The following is a 6,417-nucleotide window of genomic DNA, read 5'->3' on the forward strand; positions in this document are numbered from 1 at the left end:
AGATGCAGATCAGTGGGTATTTTAAAGGCAGAGATAAATAGGTTTGTGACTAGTACGGGTGTCAGGGGTTATGGGGAGAAGGCAGGAGAATGGGGTTAGGAGGGAGAGGTAGATCAGCCATGATTGAATGGCAGAGTAGACTGGATGGGCCGAATGGCCTAATTCTACTCCTATTCCTTATGACCTCATGAGAATTGGTTTGTACTGTCAATGTCTTAATAATCTGAAACCAAAACAGATAGTATTAAAAACACCCAACATGACCAGCAGCGTATATGGAGAGAGAAACAGGATTCATGTCTCAGGTCAACGATGATTCATCAGACATCGAACTGGAACATTCAAATAATCATAGAATGACACTGTGTTGGAGTGCTGGAGTAACTCAGCGGGTCAGGCAGCATCTGTGGAGAACATGGATAGGTGACGTTTCACAAAGTGCTGGAGTAACTCAGCGGGTCAGGCAGCATCTGTGGAGAACATGGATAGGTGACGTTTCACAGAGTGCTGGAGTAACTCAGCGGGTCAGGCAGCATCTGTGGAGAACATGGATAGGTGACGTTTCACAGAGTGCTGGAGTAACTCAGCGGGTCAGGCAGCATCTGTGGAGAACATGGATAGGTGACGTTTCACAAAGTGCTGGAGTAACTCAGCGGGTCAGGCAGCATCTGTGGAGAACATGGATAGGTGACGTTTCACAAAGTGCTGGAGTAACTCAGCGGGTCAGGCAGCATCTGTGGAGAACATGGATAGGTGACGTTTCACAAAGTGCTGGAGTAACTCAGCGGGTCAGGCAGCATCTGTGGAGAACATGGATAGGTGACGCTTCACAGGGTGCTGGAGTAACTCAGCGGGTCAGGCAGCATCTGTGGAGAACATGGATAGGTGACGTTTCACAGAGTGCTGGAGTAACTCAGCGGGTCAGGCAGCATCTGTGGAGAACATGGATAGGTGACGTTTCACAGAGTGCTGGAGTAACTCAACGGGTCAGGCAGCATCTCTGGAGAACATGGAAAGGTGATGTTTCTGGTCGGGACCTTTCTTAAGACTATTCTCCAGTGATGTTGCCTGACCTGCTGAGTTACTCCAGCACTTTGTGTCTTTTATTTTTGTAAACCAGCAGTTCCTGGTGTCTACATTAAAATGATAATTTAGGTTATCAACATAAAACTTACATCACACGTTCGAGCACTGGAAAAGTAAGTGTGTTTTAATTAGTAGATGTTGTCAACATGCCGATGTTGTCCAAGATTATCATTATGTGCAAAGATTTATTTGCACATAATAACCTTGGACAACTATGGCATTCTCTTTCTCTTCGATATTTTTTTCTTTCTCTACTAATTAAAACACACTTACCTTTCCAGTGCTCGAACTTGTGACGTCAGTTTGTGGCGTTCAAGGATTCACATTTATCATCACATTCCTGAACACTGCGGAGGGTGGCACGGTGGCGCAGCGCCAGAGACCCGGGTTCGATCCTGACTATGGGTGCTGTCTGTACGGAGTTTGTACGTTCTCCCCGTGACCTGAGCAGGTTTTCTCCGGGTGCTCCGTTTACATAACACATTCTATATAGGTTCGTAGGATAATTGGCTTCTGTAAAATTGTAAATTTGTGTAGGATAGTGCTAATGTATGGGGGTCGGTGTGGACTCTGTGGGCTAACCAGGGCACCGTTTTTCAGTAGTATCTCTGTCTCAAGTGGCTAAAGGGATCCCTTTATCCACTAGTGGCCCTTGTGGCTAAAGGGATCAGGGGGTATGGAGAGAAGGCAGGTACAGGATACTGAGTTGGATGATCAGCCATGATCATATTGAATGGTGGTGCAGGCTCGAAGGGCCGAATGGCCTACTCCTGCACCTATTTTCTATGTCTATGTATCAACTGTTTTTCCCGTAGTATCTCTAAAGTCTAACCAATACCTTCAGTCCGTCTTAATCTACCTGACGGAAAACCTCCACTAACTCCGCCTTAACCTACCTGATCTCCCGGTGGCCCAGCATTTCAACTCCCCCTCCCATTCACAATCTGACCCACCAAGCCCACTCCAGATCAGCACCTCATATTTCGCTTGGGCAACTTACACCCCAGCGGTATGAACATTGACTTCTCTAACTTCAAATAGCCCTTGCTTTCTCTCTCTTTCCATCCCTTCCCTCCTTCCCAGTTAGAAACATAGAAATTAGGTGCAGGAGTAGGCCATTCGGCCCTTCGAGCCTGCACCGCCATTCAATATGATCATGGCTGATCATCCAACTCAGTATCCCGTACCTGCCTTCTCTCCATACCCTCTGATCCCTTTAGCCACAAGGGCCACATCTAACTCCCTCTTAAATATAGCCAATGAACTGGCCTCGACTACCCTCTGTGGCAGAGAGTTCCAGAGATTCACCACTCTGTGTGAAAAAAGTTTTTCTCATCTCAGTTTTAAAGGATTTCCCCCTTATCCTTAAGCTGTGACCCCTTGTCCTGGACTTCCCCAACATCGGGAACAATCTTCCTGCATCTAGCCTGTCCAACCCCTTAAGAATTTTGTAAGTTTCTATAAAATCCCCCCTCAATCTCCTAAATTCTAGAGAGTATAAACCAAGTCTATCGTCTTTCTTCATAAGACAGTCCTGACATCCCAGGAATCAGTCTGGTGAACCTTCTCTGTACTCCCTTTATGGCAATAATGTCCTTCCTCAGATTTGGAGACCAAAACTGTACGCAATACTCCAGGTGTGGTCTCACCAAGACCCTGTACAACTTCAGTAGAACCTCCCTGCTCCTATACTCAAATCCTTTTGCTATGAAAGCTAACATACCATTCGCTTTCTTCACTGCCTGCTGCACCTGCATGCCTACTTTCAATGGTACACAGAATTGCTGGGGAAACTCAGCGGGTGCAGCAGCATCTATGGAGCGAAGGAAATAGGCGACGTTTCGGGCCGAAACCCTTCTAACCATGCCTACTTTCAATGACTGGTGTACCATGACACCCAGGTCTCGTTGCATCTCCCCTTTTCCTAATCGGCCAATATTTAGATAATAGTCTGCTTTCCTGTTTTTGCCACCAAAATGGATAACCTCACATTTATCCACATTATACTGCATCTGCCAAACATTTGCCCACTCACCCAGCCTATCCAAGTCACCTTGCAGTCTCCTAGCATCCTCCTCACAGCTAACACTGCCCCCCAGCTTAGTGTCATCCGCAAACTTGGAGATATTGCCTTCAATTCCCTCATCCAGATCATTAATATATATTGTAAATAGCTGGGGTCCCAGCACTGAGCCTTGCGGTACCCCACTAGTTACTGCCTGCCATTGTGAAAAGGACCCGTTTACTCCTACTCTTTGCTTCCTGTTTGCCAGCCAGTTCTCTATCCACATCAATACTGAACCCCCAATGCCGTGTGCTTTAAGTTCTCCCACCAGTCTTACTGTCTCCGACTACATTCTATCTCTGTCCCGCCCCCCTCCGCTGCATCAGTCTGAAGAAGGATCTCGACCTGAAACGTCACCCATTCCTTCTCTCCAGAGATGCTGCCTGTCCCGCTGAGTTACTCCAGCATTTTGTGTCTACCTTCACTATTTTGTTTATTCTCGTTTTCCTTGCAGGCTCGTAGAAGTGAATGGGGTCTGTGTCCTGAGTGCATTGGAAGATGAGCTCGAGTCATATCTTACCACCCCGACTGCACAAATTTTGGCACTGCGCAATCCTGCTCCCTCCAACCCGGGAAGTCTCAACCAGGGTGAAACAGATGATGTGCCAAAACTTAGATTAGATTCTTGAATAATGGCCACACGATGGCGCAACGGTAGAGTTGCTGCCTTACAGTGTCAGAGACCCGGCTTAGATCTTGAGTACGGGTGCTGTCTGTACAGAGTTTGTACTCTCCCTCCACCACCAGGTGGCGCCCATAATGGCCGCCTCGCCAGCAGTCTGTCTTGTCCCTTCTCTGTTTTTATTATTTTACTAGACTAAGTGGGACCCGTTGGGTCCCAGCTTCACACGGGAGGGCTGGTCCCCCAACGCAATATTCCACCTTTCCACCAATTCAAGCTTCAAGCCGCGGGTGAGGCGCGGACTTACCATCTCAGAGCCTGGGATGGCGGTGCAGGCTCGAAGGGCCGAATGGCCTACTCCTGCACCTATTTTCTATGTTTCTATGTTTTGTTGCTTTTTACTGTTATGACTGCATGGTAAAATCATTTCACTGCACCTTATGGTGCATGTGGCAAATACATTCGAACTTGAAGTTAAGCTGATCAACAACGCGGGGTCCTGCGACTCCGCCTGCGGACTCGGGAGCTGTGGACTCGGGAGCTGCGGACTCGGGAGCTGCGGACTCCGGCTGCAGGAGGCGGGAGCTGCGGACTCGGGAGCTGCGGACTACGGCTGCGGGAGGCGGCTGATCAGGAGGTCCAGGCCGCTGAGGAGGAGGATGTTCACCGTCGGGGTTCGGCGGCGGCGTTCCACCAGCCCGGCGTGAGGGCCTGAACATCGGGCCGCCCGGGGCGGCGACTGCGGGTGCTAGGAAGGCCTCGACCACGAGTGAAAATCTGGGAAGAACGGAGGGGAGGCTGGCTGGACTATGGTGCCTTCCTCACCTTGGTGCCACTGTGTTATGTTGTGTCGTGGACTTTCAGTGTTTGTGCTTTTTTTTTAAATTCTATTTTATTTTTAATATGTTTTATTATTTATTATTATTATTTATTTATTTTTATTTTTATGATACTGCCTGTAAGGGAAATTCATTTCGTTGTCTCTAACTGAGACAATGACAATAAATTTGAATACAATACAATACAATTAAACCCTTTCATTGAGATGGGTTCATCGGTGTAAAGGAACCAAAACTGTCCAAAGCTGCAGATGCTGGCTTAGACCGAAGAAATAAGTGCTGGAGTAGCACAGCGGGTCAGGCAGTATCTCTGGAGAACATGGATATGTGACGTTTCAGTTCGGGTCCAAACTGTCTCAGCCATTGCAAAAAGCCTACCAAGGGCCATAGATAGAGAGATGCATGGAAACAGGCCCTTTGACCCACCAAGTACACACCAACTTTCAACCATTTCCATTATTTAAATCTTCCCATGTTCCCAATTTAGTTACAATTCCACCGGTTGGTGCTTCGATGGCATCCTCGCCTAGTCTGTCGGCCCTTTTTGTTATTTTTAGTGTGTTTAAAAGTATGTGTTAATGTTCTCTGGTTTGTTTTATGTGGGGGGTGGGGGAGGGGGGTCGGGGGAAACTTTTCTTCAATCTCTTACCTTGGCTGAGAAGCGATTGTTTTCCGGATCGTATCTCCGGCCGCTCTGCGGCCTAACGTCGTGGAGCTGGAGGCCTCGCTCGGGACGGACTTTGAGCCCCACCGCGGGGACGTGGACTTACCATCGGAGCCCATCCCTTGCCTGGGATCGACGCACCAACCGACTTTCACATCATGAAGCTCGCAGTCTCGGGTAAGAGACCAGCATCGGGAAACTCCAAAAGCCACACAACGTTCGACTAGCCCTGACCGGGGGGTAGATCGCCCGGCGCGGAGGAGAAGAGATTCCCCCTCCCCCTCGATATAGGATCGCCTCGACGAGGAGGCCTGCCGCGGGCTACGGGAGTAAGATCGTCCTGTCAACAGAAAGTTAGATGCCCCCGACCACTAGAGGGCAAAGAAGGGAGAGATTGAACTTTTTTTCGCCTTCCATCACAGTGAGGAATGTGGAGGAGTCACTGTGGTGGATGTTCATGTTAAAATGTATTTTGTGTGTTCTGTTGCTTTTTATTGGTATGACTGTATGGCAAATCAAATTCCTCGTATGTTGCAGAACATACTTCGCTAATAAACTATGATTTATGGTTATGAAATTAGTGACCAATTAACCTACCAACACACACATCTTTGGGCTGTAGGAGGAGATCAGAGCACCCAGAGGAAACCCGAATAGCCACCGGTTGTGGTCATGATTAAACATTGCTTAGAAGCAACAACGTTCGTGTCTCATTTTAAAATCTTCCATTAATTATTTTTGTGGATGGGAAATTAATGCTATTAGTTATTAAATTTAATATCAAGAATTGGAAATATATTGGAGAGATTAAGGAATTTGGCTGTAATATTGCATCCAGAAAAACCAACATGACTTAACAAGTCGGACATGATGAAGAAACAAAAACTCTCTTTTAAAACAGGGAGTCGCAGTAGAATTGCTGCCTCGTAGCACCAGACTCGGGTTCAATCCTGACTAAGGGTGCTGTCTGTACGGAGTTTGTACGTTCTCTCTGTGACAACGTGGGTTTCCTCCGGGTGCTCTGGTTTCCTCCCACACTCCAAAGACGTACAGGTTTGTAGGTTAATTGGCTTTGGTAAAATTGTAAATTGTCACTAGTGCATGGGGATCGCTGGTCGGAGTGGGCTTGGTGGGCTGGTTT

Source organism: Amblyraja radiata, chromosome 8, assembly GCF_010909765.2.
Source record: "Amblyraja radiata isolate CabotCenter1 chromosome 8, sAmbRad1.1.pri, whole genome shotgun sequence".
Classification (NCBI taxonomy): Eukaryota; Metazoa; Chordata; class Chondrichthyes; order Rajiformes; family Rajidae; genus Amblyraja; species Amblyraja radiata.